The 17375-nt window shown below is 51.9% G+C and overlaps 1 protein-coding gene across 2 annotated transcripts in view; it reads left to right on the top strand.

Annotated features, from left to right (window-relative positions):
* cacna1ia (calcium voltage-gated channel subunit alpha1 Ia) overlaps positions 1–17375 on the top strand; it is a 90553-nt gene that overhangs the window by 1811 nt on the left and 71367 nt on the right. The window lies entirely within an intron of this gene.

The raw sequence follows: 17375 nt of genomic DNA, 5'->3' as shown, positions 1-17375 counted from the left end.
TTCATCTACTGTCTCTCCTTCCTCTTTTCTCCTTCCTCTCGTTCTTTTCCATTGTCTCTTTCCTCTCCTCTCCTCTTCCTATTAATGGTGAAATGTGTGCTATAAAAATCTTATTAGTCCGTCTAGACTGGAATGAATATAGTCCTAGCTCATACCTGTTTGACCATTTTCCCCATGCCTCTATTCAGTGCACTAGCTCGTATTTGTTCTATAATGTTCAGGGAGCGCATCTTTTAGTATTGTTTATGAATTTCCCATTGTTAGACAGACTGACTGGCGTGTGTCGTTTCTACCAGCAGTTGCTTTTGCTTTTTCCTGAAATGCAAGCGCACCCCTTTGCTGCAGCCACTGTGACGCCGCATGAAAGTGGCATCTTAAAGTCTGCAACCTAATACAATTGGATTGCACATCCAGGCACTCAGATTGTCCCAGTATTCACAGATGAAGAGGCATAGACCCCGTATGGCCCATTCCACCGGAATCTTTTGGAAGCTTCCTCCAAGGCAGCTCTTAAAGCCTGAAAATAATGAAACGACCTGGAGTTGCCCAGTGAAAGGCAACCCTGACCCATGATTAGTAACCAGAGCATCTCAGCCAACACGTACAGTGCTGCAGGATGGGATGGAGGTTGTGTCCTGGACTGCCAGCTTCTGTAGCATTCATAATTGTTTCAAGACCAACTGTGGCAGAACAAAGAGCGAACCCTGCAGCAAACAATGCAAAATCCTCAAACGTAATGTTTGGGGTCGCCTGCAGGTCAACACTAAAAGGGTTTTTGCATAGATATTCACACACACACAACCTCACACACATCTGGCCAGAGCGAGACCTACAGTACGGTTCACTGTCGGGGGGGTGGCACAGCTCACGCTGACCCGATGCACAAAGGCAGGAGGTCTGAAGATGTGACACAGGATGATGGGGAAAGAGTGAGGGAGGGAGAGAGGTGCATGTACGGAGGAGGCAAAGACAGGAGTCAGACAATTAAGGGATCAAGATGGCAACGTGTTAAAAATACAGGGAAGAAAGGAGCAAATCTGTAGAGAAATAACAAGATGACAGTGGGAAGAGAGATCAAGGTGGATGTCAGAGGAGCCAGAGAGGCAGGAAAGCAGGGATGGAAATGACAAAAAGGCTGGAGGGGGTGAGCAGAGGGGGGCAGAGAGCGAGCAGGGTGGGAGGGCGACTGCAGAGGAGCCTGGCATTATTCAGTTAGGTGAAACGATTGGTTTATGCTTGACAACCGTGCGGCGAGGGCACCCACATACTGCGCCCTGAGAGCCTCCCGCCGAGGCCGGGGGGGCCGGGGGAGCGAGGCCAGACGGAGGCCAGGTCCAGCGGTCGAGGGCCGTCGATATTTTATGACGGGGAACAAAGCCGGAGAGGCGGGCGTGACGGGCGGAGGGTCGGGCGCCAGCAGAGAGGCCAAGACACGGACAAGATGCCCACGGCGGAGGCGCAAGCGGCAGGAGGCGGTCGGACGAGAGCGGCAAATGTCCGACGGCGTCTAAACCGCAATAAGTCGCCCAAGTCCTGTTTTTTTTTTCCCAGCACTCAGACGTTGGTCTGCAGAAACAGTGCGTAATCAGAAGGACTGTGATAAATGAGGTGGTCTCGACTTGTCCTTCTCTGGAAACCTGAGTCACTGTGAGCGAACAAGGTTGTTGACTCACGCACACTCACCCACAGCCGCCGCTGTCGCGATCGTCTGCGAGCGCGTGACGCTCGGCGGCTGCAGAGAGCTGTAAACATGGAGGATGAGGGAAAAAGAGATGTCACAGACACCACAGCTGTCCCAGTAACTCGGCCAGTTTGGTGCATCAGCGCTGCACAGGTAGCATCAACAGTGCATGATGAAATGCTCCACATGAACGCATTAGCTACAAAGGCTCTCATTGATAATGTGCAGAGAACGACTGAGCTCGTGGACCACTGCTCGCATTGGCCTCAGCATCAGCCTCTGTCCAGGTGCAGCACATCCCAGTCATCACGCATGAGTGGAGCTGCACAGGAGGAGGGCGCGCGTTCACGGACGCGTTGAAGATGATGACGGCCGACGGCCTTTAAACGAAATTCAATCAGCTGCCTGTTTGAAAAGCTTTTAGCCGGAAGGAGTGTTTGTTCGCCGTCCTCCCACAGGTGCTTGCCCCCCACCCCCCCCTCCCCCGGGCGGCGTCTCGGCCCACGCCGCTGTCCCAGAAACATCCAGTCTCACACCTGCACCGCGCATTAATGGAGCAACGATCAGCTCCGCCGTCTGCTTCTCCGCGGCACATCGTTTCCATATTTCGCACGCACACGCGCGCCGTCCCCCGGCGCCGCCGTTTTGTCACCTGTCGGCGCCGACGCTCGCGACGAGGGGCCGCTCTGCCGTCACTAAGTCATTTTGATTTGAAGCACATCCGGGCTGATGTGAGCAAACATCACCCGCGCCACCAAGACGCTGACCTTTCGGCGCCGCGTTGACATTTTCTTAGCGTTATTGTCTCGTGATGTTCCGCTTGGTTGATTGCGTGATTAAGAGTTTACTCAGCAGTGGCGACGCATAATACTGTAGTATAATAATCAAGCTGGCAGATTTAGTTATTATCACGCTCGTGATGGCATTTAAAAAGTATATGAGTGAGACTTAAGCACAAATGCTCCCTATAAAATGACTGACAGCAGTAATTGTAGCACATTAAGATGCAGTCATTTGTTGTGGCGCGTGTGTCCTGCACGCCGTTACACTCCCTCCACACTCACACGTGGACGTTTAATTTTCAGGCATCTTCTGCTCTGGTTAAGTTTCGTCACGTGGGCTCTGACCCTACGGACCCCACGGAGGGCCGCGACTTTGTGCCCTTGAACCATACACACTCGCCAGCAGCTCCTCGCGCCTTCCGCTCACGCGCTTCGTGTGATTCATATTGATGATGTTTGTACTGTACGTACAGTACGCGGCCCCCGGGTGCACGGTCCACCGTGAATTAGGCGGATTAACGCGGACCGCTGCCAGAGGGTTCGCAGAGAACAAAGCAAACTTGCTTTTTCTGGAAACGCTCTTTTACTGTTTCCCCCGCCTCCCTCTCGCTTTAATGGCACCTAAGTCTTTTATCTCGCCGTCGCTCTGCGCCGTATTGACAGTCGTGTTTTGGAGCGGACGATAACCACATATTGCTTTTTCCTAAGCGCTCTCGCACCTTCAAGGTCGTCGCTGTTTCCACAGCAGGTGCCTCCACCGCCGGCGGCCTCCTCTTCATCTCCTCCAGCGGCGGCGTAAGCAGAATTACTGCCGCCATCATCATCATCATCATCATCATCATCATCATCATCATCATCATCATCATCATCGTCATCATCATCATCATCATCATCATCGCTGTAATTATCACCGCCATCATTGTGGAATAAATCCAATCATAGCCGCCGCATCTCCTTGGCTCGTCGCTTCTTGGCGAGCAGCCAGAAGCGAAGGCTTGTCCACGTGAAGGCATTTCCTCTCGCACCTCCGTCGTCGCGCCTCGCGTGCACGTTGCGCCCAGCGTCTGCGCAAGCGCACGCACGCGTGCGGCAGCGAGGGCTGTGAGGCTGTCGGCCGTCACTCTGTCTATTTGCTGATAGGTTTGATTGATCGCGGCCTGCGTGTGCGGCGGGAGGCGTGTGCGCGATCTACAGCTGCCACAGCTGTCAGACACACGTACAATTAATGCCGGAGCGAGCGACTCGAGGCGCTCTGAGTCACGTGACTCGGCGGAAGCGCAACACTGGCTTTGTTCATGTCTGATCTGAAGTCGTCAAGACTGAGGATCCCGGCTGTCAGTAGGTGAGAGCCTTAAGTGATGAGCAGCCAGCTGATCAGTACACCATCATCCCTCTCCTGCTTCAGTCCTGCTCCATCTTCCTAACTGCCACAGACACGCTGCACTTTATTGGTCGGGATCCTCAGGAGTTATGGAATATGAGTAATTGCTGGGGTCATGCGATGCGACAGATAACGTCAGCTGGAGAAGACATCAATTGAGTTTGGACAGGGGAAGTGTGTGTGTGTGTGTGTGTGTGTGTGTGTGTGTGTGTGTGTGTGTGTGTGTGTGTGTGTGTGTGTGTGTGTGTGTGTGCGCGCGTGCTGACATTTTGAGGCCATAGACAAAATGAGACTCAGGACATTCTGAGACAGAGACCCAGAGAACTTAAGATGTGCTCGACCGATTAGCAACAATTAGCTCTACAGGATTTTACCCAAAGACAGAACAGGCTTCGTATTAAGATTGACATGACGGAAATGAATACGATCACTGAGCTGTTCCTGCCATTGGTCAAAGTCATTCTGCAGTGAGAGCTGAGCCTGCACACACAGCGGAGCAAACAGGTCCAAAGCGAAGCAGGAAGCTGAGGCCCAGCTAGCAGCAGGTCCGCAGGCGTCCACCGTTAGCGTAGCCGCCGCCGCTCCTCCTCACCGGTCTGATCTCCTCCTCTGATGCCGGCTGCGCGTTTGAAGGAGCACAGCGACGCGCGTTCGCAGCCATTGTGACGGGCGACGGCGATGACGCGGCTCCTTTGAGCGCCGCCCGGCACAAAACACTCCAAAGCATAAAGGGAATCCACAAACGAGCACACGGGCATGGGATTCAATGCACGGGTAATTAGTCATACACCTGTATGTAGGAATACTTCAATAAATATAAATACCGCCCTCATGCATAAACATATACGTCATGTGCTCCACACCTGCATCCAGTCGCTGCCTGCGAAGATGTGCTGACGCCCGAAGGCGCCGTGTCCTCGCTCCCCCCAAGGATTCCAGTAATTAGATTCCAACAGGCCAACTCTCTCAATTTCAGCACATTTAATTGGAAACACAAACACACACAAATGCACAGACACGGAGCCGAGGCGCTGCAGGTCCACGCTTGTTGATCACAAGCTGGGCCGGTCCCGCTCTAATAATGAATTCCTGCGCCGGCCGCCCTCACACGCCTCATTTACCGCTCGATCCCCGTCTCCGTCTGAGGAATTCTATTACGTCGTGACGGAGGAGAGACGAAAGCAGGGATTTGGAAGTCGTTGCCGGTTCCTACTGGGAACCAGCGGAGCCTCTAGTTCGTGGAGCTCACGAAGACAAAGCCTCAACAAACAGTTAACACTAAACAAACGTGCTAAAATGTTTGACTGAATCAGTGTCATTACAGCTTCTCTCGCTAGCTGTGATTCATTGCAGTTTGTTTGTCAAAGCGCTTTATTCAACACAATGCAAAATCACGGAACCCGCGGAGAACCCTGAGCTCACGAATGCAGCTAAGCAAAGGTTCCGCCAGTGGGTTTGAGCCACGGTTCCTGAAACAGGAGGATGGAGACGCCTTCGCCTCACGACCAGAAGCCGCAGAGAACAATGAGGACCTTCATGCTTTACAGGCGTCGCGGCTGCAGCGTGTGTTCGGAACCGAGGCCAGAAATAACAGGGACTCCTGGAGGTCACTGAGGACGAGGATTATTACATAACGCGGGATGTCTTGAGGAAATGAGACCGAGAACGTAAACCACTGCTGACACCTTGCTTGGCGGCGGCATCTGTGGAGTGTTTATTCCACCAGGACTTTGACCACAGACCATCTGTCACACACGCACAAACACACAAACACAGTCGCACACACAAACCAAACCAGGGCCGGTTAATGTGTGTGTGTGTGTGTGTGTGTGTGTGTGTGTGTGTGTGTGTGTGTGTGTGTGTGTGTGTGTGTGTCTGTGTGTGTGTGTGTGTGTGTGTGTGGGTGCGTGCGTGCGTGCGTGCGTGTGTGTGTGTGTGTGTCTGATCCACACAGTAACGAGAGGCAGTATTTTTAGCCCCATAGCTTCACAGGGAAACCGGATGTTTTGTGAATGGCTTCTGCCTTTTAGTCTGCGCTGCTTGTTAGAGAGAAACCGCGGAGACGACGAGGACGGAGGAAATAATGACGGCAACACAGAGGGGAGAGATTTCAGAGGACGACGGAGGAAGGGGGGTGAAAATACCCACACACAACGAGGGCGAGGAAGAGGAGCCACGATTAGTCAAACCTGAAGGGCTCTGTTGCTGCAGGGAGCGATTTATAGGTCGAACCTGTGGATGTTGTGTGGAACCAGATCTATGTCACGGCTGCGCGAGGCCTCGTTTGTGTTTTCTCCTCTCGTTGGAGCTCAGACAAACTGCAAAGCGTCGTCTGGTTCCTGTTTTGCTCAGGTCAACAGTTCTCCTACCAGTTGACGCCACGTGTGTTGATCCTCGCAGCTCACGTCATGATCTCCTCCAGTCAGCGCTGCTGGTGGTGGTTCAGGGTCCACGTTCAGCCTTTCAATGCCCCCCACGAGGAGGCAACGCTTTAACGGGGACAGATACAGGCTTAAGGTTTGATACAGGAGCTGCAGGAGGGAATCTGCTGTAGAGACCGGAGAGAAGCAGAAGCTGAGAGAAACGAGAACGCTTATGAACGCCATCGCTCATTGGACAGGAAGACGCCGAGCGCTCCCACTGAGAGCGGCCGGCGTCCAGTGAGACAAAGGAGACGGGGACGGATGGAGGAGAGACGGATGGGGAGACGTAGGTGCAGAAGGGCTCAAAGCAGAGAGGTGGTGAAACGAGGGCAGAGCTTTGAAGATCAGCAGGTGTGTGTGTGTGTGTGTGTGTGTGTGTGTGTGTGTGTGTGTGTGTGTGTGTGTCCTCCACCGTTTCCATCCCACATTAGAAGCGTAGCGTCGCGGTGACAGACTCCGTCGAATGCACAATGCGAATGCAAAGCTACGGCGCTCATGAATAACTAAAGGCACAATTACATGGAACCTTAAGGTCCTGCTACATTAAATACACGCGGTGCGTTCAGGGCACCGTCGCAACACGCGGCCTCCGCTGCGTTGTGTTTATTCCCCGTGTGCTGCGTCACGGGGGGGGTGTCTCTTTGGGGAAGCTCAAAGGCAGGTTCCGCCGCGGTTCTGAGGACGATTGGACACAGTCACACCGGCCCGTCTTATTCTGAGCCTTTTATTTGACGCGCGGTACGCGTGTGATGACCCTGTGTGCGCTTCTCCTGCACGTTGATCGCAGTTACTTTGAAGTGAGGGCTCCTTGAATGAGGCACGGCCTTGAGGCGCATGAGGGGAAGTCAGCTGAGTTTTATTGTATTATAAACTGTTTCCTGCCTTCAACATCTGTGGTAAAATATTCTAATTGATTCAGTTGAACAGCATCAGTCTCGTTGCGTTCGTATTATGTGACTTCTGAGGGTCTCAGACCTCACGTGAGCCCCTCAGCAGCATCAGCTCCGAAGCAGCGACCGCATGGTGAATCTGCTCCTCTGGGTGATTTCAATATTATGTAAAATCACAGCGCATACGTTCAGTGTGACATTTACATGAGGTCATCGCTCAACAGTTTTGTCTGCCAGGTTCAGGTCCGCTTTGCCTGCAGCCGCCCGTCCATTAGTTACAGGCAGAGCTCACGACGGGTGCGACCGCATGTCGAGCGTTAATGATAAATGGCACGAGTACGAAGATGGGGTTTAAAAAAATACATAAAAAATGATGTGGTTCCACTTATGTCTTTGCCTCAACACACACAGTATACGCCACAAACACACACACACACACACACACACACACACACACTGACTACAGCCTCTGACCTGTCTATGATGAATATGATCACGTGACATCTCAACTGTTTGTTAATAGGACATCGTTCGTTTGCACTAAGCGTCGATGGCTAATAACAGTGTGTTCCTCTGTCTCCCGCTCAGCGCTATTGTTCGGTCAATTGGACGGCGATGAGCTGGAATAATTGTGTGGGCCCAAAATGTTCAGCTCATCAACACCGCAGAAACACTCCGCGAATCGCACTTCGACTTCCTCCCGTTTGAAAAGTCACAGCAGCCGCTCTGTCGCTGCGCTTACGTAACGCACGCGCGCGTGCGTGCGCGCGCAGCGAGCGGCGCGGGGATGATTCATCCAAATGAGCACCTGAGCATGAAGCGGCGCCGCTCGCATCCGGGCGCGTGGCGCGCTGGAAGTTCCAGCATTATAAGTAGTGAGGAAGAATAGATGAAAGTGGGCTGTGACACGTGGTAAGAGAAGCGCTGGGAGGAATCTGCAGCGCGCGCAAGACGGAGCCGTGAGAATGACGAACGCCTCCCAATACGCACTAATGGCGCTGCATTCATGATTAGACCCGTGCGTTTGGGCCGGGCTTAAATATTAGCATGTGGAGGCGTGATTCAGTTTGGGGGAAGTCTGAATGTAAATATTCATATTTTCTCCCCAGAGGGAAAACAGAGACTCATTCATCATAAGCATTTAGTTAAAGTCTGGTCTGATTTGACTAAAAGGCTTCATCACCGTTAATAATGTGCAGTGCGTTTTTGTGCTGTTGCACACGTCCACACGTCCTCACCCGTGGGTCTGTGCGCAGCTGATGGCTGCACCCCCCCATTCTCCTCCCCCCAATGCTCCTCCCCCCAGTTCATACTTTATAATCACCCACCTGCTCTCACCTTCGGTTTGTACTGCTGTTGAAGCCCCTTCAGTTCATCCACTTCAGCTTCTAGCATCGTATCGGATGAGAAACTACAGCGTGGTGAAAACACACCTCTCACACGAGCAGCGTGAGCAACGCACAGCTTCTCCTGCTCTTTTAAGCTGTGAAACAACTTTAACAACTTAACAACTGTGTGTGATGCTGCTCCAAGTCCAGGAGAGGCTTTAATGTATGTGGAGCCCTCCAGGTTCTGTCTGCTCCAGGTTCTGTCCGCTCCAGGTTCTGGTTCTGTCTGCTCCAGGTTCTGGTTCTGTCTGCTCCAGGTTCTGGTTCTGTCTGCTCCAGGTTCTGTCCGCTCCAGGTTCTGGTTCTGTCTGCTCCAGGTTCTGGTTCTGTCTGCTCCAGGTTCTGTCCGCTCCAGGTTCTGGTTCTGTCTGATCCAGGTTCTGTCCGCTCCAGGTTCTGGTTCTGTCCGCTCCAGGTTCTGTCCGCTCCAGGTTTTGGTTCTGTCTGATCCAGGTTCTGGTTCTGTCCACTTCACCTGCCCAGAGAAGCTGAAAAGTGAAAAAATAACTGGTGGATATAGTGTGATTCACCTTTTAGCTGCTTATTGAGCTTTAGCTAATTAGCGAAGCGAGATAACGTTGGTCCGTATGAAGTCGTGGAAATTATTCAGAATCACCAGACGGAACAACAGAACTGGAGTCAGAGCAGGGATGAGGGGTAACGCGAGGTGAGACGCAGGACGCACTAAAAGCCAAGACGGGGACAAAACAAAACCAAGCAACGGTTTGAAGCCGAGAGGGAGAGAAATGTAAATAATTCAGAGTTTGTGAATAATAATGTTTAAATGTCAGGCCGGTTTGTTCTGACGGGGCGGCAGCACTTCACCCACCTGCAGCCCACATTAACCACCGTGACCCGGCAGTGAGCGGCACCGGCTCAAATTAGGGAGCAGCCGAGCAGAACCAGCGACGTCTCCTCCACGAGCGCGTTTCCCCTTCAATTCCCCAGAGACAATTAATCGGGAACCTCCACTTCCTAATTATGCGGGGGATTTGAGGAACTTCCCTCGTTTCTCGCTCCTCCTGCTTGAGCTGCAGCGGTTTTTTTATTGTTAGCGGCTTCGTGCAGGTAAACAGATTCCGTGTTTGCTGCTCATCACGGCCCTTTAGCAGAACCCGGACTCAGGAGGCCGCGGCGCTGAAATATTAAACAGGAGCAGGGAAAAACCTGACTTTCCCACTGAGCCATCGATACGACCGCAGACGAGCTTTCGCTTCACGTCCTTGAAAAGTTGTGTTAATGCAGGAATCTGGAGTTAAAGCAGCCACTAGCTAATGAAAGGAAGCATCACTGAGAGGCATTATTAATATATAGTGTGTAGTGTATAACAACAACAGGCTTGTTTCTCATGGTGGAATGTGATAGTCTAGTTTATAATCTAGGATCCTTTCTCTCCCTCTTGTTCCTCTGGAGAGCGGGTCACTTCTTGACACCTCACGGTCATCTCACGCTCAGCCCCCGTCTCTCTCTGCGCCGAGGTTTCCCACTCGAAATGCAGCGAGGAGAAGGTTACTGCATTTTAATGCAGCTCTCTCCGCGCTCCGCCGCGTCTTTTCCCCCACTTGATCCCGCGCCCGTGTCTCATTTTCACCGCTTCCACCGCCTCCTCGGCCGCGGATCCCCGCCGTTCATGGATCGGCGGCCGCTCTCTCCGCTTCTCCTCGCCCTCCCGTCATTCCGGCGTCCTCCGCGCGCGGGCGGGGTCACAGTCTTCACGAGCGGCCTTCCATTCGTGTAGAGCGCGCGTGGGCCGTGTTCAGGGCTCCTTTCACGCCACCGAGGGGACGAAAGGCCTGACGCTGCACAACGTGAGGGAAGGAAGTGATGGTGAGGACGCACAGGGAAGAGGAGAGAACGAGGGAAGAGAATAATAGCTCTTGGCATCCAGGTAGCTACAGTGTGGCAAAAAAAAGGGAGGGAGGGAGGAAGGAGTCAACAGCATCAACCACTTCTATAAAAAGGAGACGACGGAGACGGGACAAAAGTGGAGGAGCCGTGTTTGTCTGAGAGCAGAGTGTCATCAGCGAAGAGGAGGAGGACGCGTTCTCGCTCACCGCCAGCAGGACTCTCATTTTAGTTGCAGTCTTTTTCCAAGCTGTCGCCCCTCCCTCTCTCTCTCTCTCTCTCTCTCTCTCCCCTCTCTCTCTTTCTCTCTTTCTCTCTCTCTCTCTCTCTCCCTTTCTCGCTCTCTCCCTCTCTCTCTCCCTTTCTCTCTCTCTCTCCATTCTCACCAAACCTCCTCGCCTCTTTCACCATGCGTGTCTATGTAAATAAAGGCCATTAAGAATGGGACTGGCTCTTCTCTTCCTCTGAGCTGGACGAGTTGAGGAGAGGCGTGAGGAGAGAAGTGGCCAAACCCAGACCTGTCCGGACTCGGACCCCGCCCCTGTGTAGCTACGACTCCCCCTTAACCTTCCTCTTCCTCCTCTCCCTTAGCCTTCGTCTTTGTCTTCGTCTTCCTTCTCTCCCTCTGCTTTAATCTTCCTCCTCTCCCTCAGCCTTCGTCTTCCTCCTCTCCCTCAACCTTCCTCTTCCTCCTCTCCCTCAGCCTTCGTCTTCTTCTTCTGCCTTAGCCTTCCTCTTTCTCCTCTCCCTCAGCCGTCGTCTTCCTCTTCCTCCTCTCCCTCAGCCTTCGTCTTCCTCCTCTCCCTCAGCCTTCGTCTTCGTCTTCTTCCTCTCCCTCTGCTTTCATCTTTCTCCTCTCCCTCAGCCTTCATCTTCCTCCTCTCCCTCAGCCTTCACCTTCCTCTTCCTCCTATCCCTCAGCCTTCATCTTCCTCCTCTCCCTCAGCCTTCGTCTTTGTCTTCCTCCTCTCCCTTAGCCTTCGTCTTCCTCCTCTCCCTCAGCCTTCGTCTTCCTCCTGTCCCTTAGCCTTCCTCTTCCTCCTCTCCCTCAGCCTTCGTCTTCCTCCTCTCCCTCAGCCTTCGTCTTCTTCTTCTCCCTTAGCCTTCCTCTTCCTCCTCTCCCTCAGCCGTCGTCCTCCTCTTCCTCCTCTCCCTCAGCCTTCGTCTTCCTCCTGTCCCTCAGCCTTCGTCTTCTTCCTCTCCCTCAGCCTTCGTCTTCTTCTTCTCCCTTAGCCTTCCTCTTCCTCCTCTCCCTCAGCCTTCGTCTTCCTCCTGTCCCTCAGCCTTCGTCTTCTTCCTCTCCCTCAGCCTTCGTCTCCCCCCTCTTCCCGCTGCCTTCATCCGTCTTCTCGTCTTCTCTCATTTTCCTCCTCTTCGTCAGCCGAGTTCTCGGCCTTTCTTCCGCCAGGGACAGTTCCGTCCCGGGCGTGTTCTGCCACTGACCTGTCATTTTCCTCCCTTTCATCCACATCCTTGCTTTTGCTTCTTGTTATTACCTTGTCACATCCTTCTGTTCCTGCCTGTGTGGGATCTTTTCTTCTTCTTTTCCTGTTGCACCTCTTATTTGCAGTTTGATTTCACTAAGTAAAAAACTTTGACAGCAACGCAGCTCTAAACAAATTCTCTTTTTAAGAATATTGAAAACCAATCTGTTGCTGTTTGTTATGATGTTGTTTCTTCAGCCTAACAGTCATTTGCATTGAGATTTCCTTGGACTTCATATTGTTAGCGCCAGTCAAACCAAATGCCAACTCGATACCTGATATCAGCTCCAGACCTTTTATTTGCTTCATTTGTCTTGAAGTATTGAGGGAAGCTGTCAATTGTCTAAACACCTTTGAGCCCCTGAAATCGCTGGCGCTCCGGTTCAAGCGCTAACGGCAGCTAACGGTAAGCTGCGCTGAATGCTATCACGCGGACCTGCTTCCACGTTCCACGGCTCCCATTCATCACTTTGCTCCTCGGGCTCGATATCAAGGCTTCGTGTGCTCCCTGTCTCTCTTCAAGCCGCCGCCTTTGTCTCAAGCTTTTTTCCTTACACAAAGTTACACACATACACACACACTCACGCACGCACACACTGCCAGACTTTTCAAACTTCGCATGGCAGTTTCCTGTCAGGGCTTGAAAGCGTCGGGGAAGGAGATTTCTAAAAGGAGAGGAAGAGACTGAGGAGACAGTGGGTGAAGAGATGAGGAGAGCTGACAGATGTTCACCTCATCTCTGTTGCCCCACAGAGGAGCAGAGAAGAGGAGATCTGTCATTACCCCTCCTCCCCCATCGCTTCCCCGCTCCTCTGCTTCTTCGTTCCTCTCCTCCCCTTCTTGTTTTCCTTCGAAAAGCTCACATTAAACAGAGCTGACTTCATCCCTTTTCATCGTAAAGCAGTGAAACCTGGAGGTACTGTGCCGAATAATTAGCAGCTGCTCCCAGACGGAGCTCAGTGGTCAACGACTACCAAACTACTCCAGATGACATCATGTGGGAGACGGTTGATATCTCCCCTCCCATGATGCGACTACTGAGACGCCACCAAGTGCGGATGAGAAAATACCTTTAGATCGCAATGTGCCGAGTGTCTCGCCAATTATGAGCATAATTGCACATCCACTACAAAGACGGCGTAATTACCAGAAACCCAGTGATGATATTCCCCCTTAAAACTGGGGAGGCTCTGGATTTCACACCAAAACTCAATCGGAGGCGCACTTAAATGCAATTAGACGGGCTCTCTTGTGTTTTAAATCAGGCAGCAACGGTGCTTCTCGCCATTTAAGCGACACCTGCGAGAATAATGGTGCCCGTTACTTAGAGCTTGCATGCTGCTGACGGGAACGGCGTGTCCTCCGCTTCCGCTGAGCCTGGTTGGTTTGCATACCCCCCACCCCCCCATGCACACGTCGCCCCACAAGATTGACCGCTGAGTTTTACTTGGCTCGCCCATCAGTCTGAGCTCCTTCTGGCCGCGACACGCCGGCCGCCCGGGGGGAAACGCACGTCATTTATCAGGGTGAAGGAATGACAGCGAGAGCTTTAATAGTAAATCATTGGCCGCATTATTGGACCTCCCCTCTCCTGCCAATATGGATTTGTGTTGGGAGGCGGGGGAGCCTGCTATAAATCATTCAATAACACTCAGTGTTACTGTGGCAAACTTTTCAAAAGTAGAGAAACACCCCATCCCCCCGCACACACACACACACACACACACACACACACACACACACACACACACACACACACACACACACACACACACACACACACACACACACACACACACATCAACACCTAAGATTAGAATAAATGGGCAAACAGCTCTCATAGAAGTGTGACTCACTCGTAACAATTCTGCTTCCTGTCCATTTACAGTTACTATGAGTCATAGAAACAAACATGTGACAATGTTTATTCGTTTGAACACAACCACTAAAGCAAATAAAGCTCCATTAACAATAGCAGAACCAGATAAAAGCCTAGGACTGGCTACTGCTAGCCTATTGCTAACGCTAAGACCCCCTGCTGGCTTTAAGACACGGCGATGCGTTCGGGATCCTCCTCGGAGAATTGACTCAAGCAGAGCTAATGCCGTTGGAACAGATTAGGTTGACAGGTCCGCTGCTGCAGCCTAATCCACCGGCTGCTGCTCTCTAAATATGATTCCTGACACCGGACTCGGAGTCGGGCTGATTGAGGGAGAGCATTACTGGACGTGATGAAGAGGCGGCGACGATGAGGAAGTGCAAAGAGAAAAAGTGGAGGAGTGGGGAAGTCGAGACAGATGAAGAAATTTCTGAAGAAATTTTAACTACCAAAGGGAAGATAAAAGATTAAAGTGGAATCAAAGGAATCTTTCATTCACTCCTCCATCAAAATCGCTCCGCAGACGACAACAGTCACTTCCCTTAAACCTTAACGCCTGAGACAATGTAAAAATATGAAGATGCTGCTGTTTAAATATTAAACTTTTCTTCGCTGGGGAAACATAAGTAATGAATGGATTAACTGTCAAAATGCCTGTTTTATTCCAGAATTGGCGTTTTACCGGGCGTGAGGCTGTTAGGCTGCCCACTCTGCAGGCTTGTGATCCATAACAAATGCCGGGCCCGATGTGGAAATCCTGCCGACTCAGGATAATGTCACTGGGAGCCGGAGACGTCTCTGACACTCACATGTCACGTAGCAATTGAAAGACCTCCGGCTGAGGCAGCGGGTTAACAACCCATTTTACTGCAGCAGTGAATATTTCAGTCCCGATCGGGGGGACGGAACTTAATGGACCAGGTTGGACCTGGGGCGCCGGTTTGGCGGCTAACGGGCCGGGCCGGGCCCCGCTGTGGCGGCGCAGGCGGCGTTTGTGGGATGAAGCGACGGGTTCCAGGAGGCTGCAGCGCTGAGCGCCGGTGCCCTTTGGTTTCACCTTGTTACAAACAGCAGCATGAAGCGGGTCGTTAGCCTCCGTGTTCCACTCGTTTCTCAATTAGAGCGTTTATCATGACTTAAGCTGGGTTTTATTTGTTTCTTCTATTAAATTATGACTTCACACTGAATGTAACTAAACCCTGACAAACTGCGAGGCGCTTAAATGGTGACAGCCCGTCACTCATAGTGCTGATGCAGCGGGTTCACTTCATGAGGAGGAGCATCGGCGTGCAGGTGCCGCGTTCCCCGCGTTCCTGAGTCACAGCGCTGAAAAAAGGTTTTTCCTAAATAAAGCACCAGCTCCGACTTCACAACGACGTGGAGCCGCTGACGTCGCTGTAACAACAAGGGGGTGATTATTCTGTCTGTACGGCGGTCGTCATGCTCCACAGTCTGAGCTGACTCTCTTTAATTACAACAGCCCCAAACCAGTCAAGGTTTACTCGGCAAGGTCAGGTTGCAGGGCTGGAATGATGTTCTTTATGTGAGAGCTGTCATGAAGCCAAGCGTCTTATTCAGAGGCTGCTTCAGAAATGGATTATTCTCACACGGAGCGTATTGATAGTCTCAGTAACACAGTAATGTGTTGTTCTGATCACTCAGCAAAAAGCTGGCTTCTCCAGGGTCACTGAATGTGTGTGTGTGTGTGTGTGTGTGTGTGTGTGTGTGTGTGTGTGTGTGTGTGTGTGTGTGTGTGTGTGTGTGTGTGTGTGTGTGTGTGTGTGTGTGTGTGTGTGTGTGTGTGTGTGTGTAGCCCAAGTTGTGTTCTCTAGGGACCCGTTCCCTGAAGTGAGTCTAATAGCATTAGCCACACTGTGTCGGGACGGTCCAGTGGTGCATTACTGTATGTTACACACACACACACACACACACACACAAAAACACACACACACACCTCGGCTCATTAGGGATCTGCCCCTCAATCTCCTCGTTTGCTCCGTGTTCCTGCTCACTTTTTCTTCTCAGCCCGTTCCGTGTCCGCGCGTGCCCGTCGCCGTGTTTTGCCACAGCGACAGAGCGAGTTTAGGAGACGTCGGGAGCGGCTGTTGCGCTAAGTTGCGCTGACAGGCAGATCCCCGGCTGCCTGCGTGGGCTGCGGGCCCGACGAGCTCCCAAATCACCTGACAGACGGAACCACGAGCCTCGCGCGCCGCACGCGCAAAACCCAGAAGCAGCGAAATGAAAAGGAGACAAACGCGTTCTTTATAACTTCAGAAACTCATAATGTAGCCTCGCAGGAAGCCGCTTTTTGATACCTTTCCCTGCAGAAACAGACAATGTGCTACAGCATGTCAGGTTCCGTTTGCCTCCGCTTCCAGACGTCCTGCTTTTCCTCGCTGTAGATTTGGGCTGCGGTCCAAAGATGCACAGCTGACTCTAATTATGGGACGCTAGAAAGTGGCGTCAGGCTTTTTTTTTGATACCTTGTTAAATGCAAATGTTATTGCATTCATACTGCAACAATAATAGGAAAGCACCACTGTACTTAGAATGCAGTGATATTCAAATAATCCAAGAATTTAAGCATAATAATGAATAGAAAATGGGTTTATTGTGATATTATTTATGATGCTCTGTCATTTGTGCTGTAGCTTGAACATGCTCCAGCTGATTTTCACTTTAAGGAACATCCCTGTTTGAACCTACACAATGCAAGCGTGATCTGTAATCCTGAATATATACAGGAAACAGAAAGTCAGTGTTTCTTATATTTTAAGCCTGCGATGTTTTATGCCGGAGCCTCATTCAGTGACTCACTCAGAATTTTAGTCATTACTCACGTCCCTCGGGTATTATACATCAGATTTTTGATCTCCGCGTAAACACCCAGTGAGGACTGGAAACAGAGATTTCGCTCTATTCAAATTGACATTTTGAAATGAAGGATGTGTTTCCCGAGCCCCTTATGGATCAACAGTGTGTTTCGGCAGTTGTTTTTCCATCCAGCCTCCGTTGTGTGTCTGTCTCAGACTGTCGCAGTGAGTGTGTGTGGGAGGGGGAAGGCGAGTTCTTCCGCGGCTCATCACAGCCTCCGGCTCACGGTGCGGCTAAATGGGTGACTGTATATCCGCTCCCCCAATTAAGGGTGTTAATGTGCGAGAGTGTGAATGTGTCTGCGCTCACGCGGAGCCGCTGCCGCGCTCGTTGGCTCCACATCCCTCCCTTCCCGAGCGTCACGCGCTCAGATGTTGCAGGCGTGTGGGGTGAGGAGCGTCTGAGGGGGAGGAGCAGCAGCGAGACGACGCGAGGAGTTGTGTTACGTAACATTAACATGCAGACTCACGGCGGCTCCACTCGGGCTACACCTCCTCCAGCCGACTCTGCAAAGCTGCCTCCTGCCTAATTGTAGTCGCCGGTAATAGCCGCGGGGCCCCTCGGAGAAGCTTCGTCATGGGAAATAAAACACAGCAGAGTAAGAATAAACTTCCTGGCGCCACAGGAAGCTGCTGTTGCCATGGAGAAGCTAATTTAACAGGCCACTTATGGAAAGACCCAAAACGGCAGCCCGCTTTGAATGACGGCGTCCATTCGGGCGCCGGGGTAATAACGGGGAAGCGAAGAG

The sequence above is a fragment of the Betta splendens genome, chromosome 8 (genome assembly GCF_900634795.4).
Source record: "Betta splendens chromosome 8, fBetSpl5.4, whole genome shotgun sequence".
Taxonomy (NCBI): Eukaryota; Metazoa; Chordata; class Actinopteri; order Anabantiformes; family Osphronemidae; genus Betta; species Betta splendens.
This window is presented reverse-complemented; position numbering and strand designations above follow the sequence as displayed.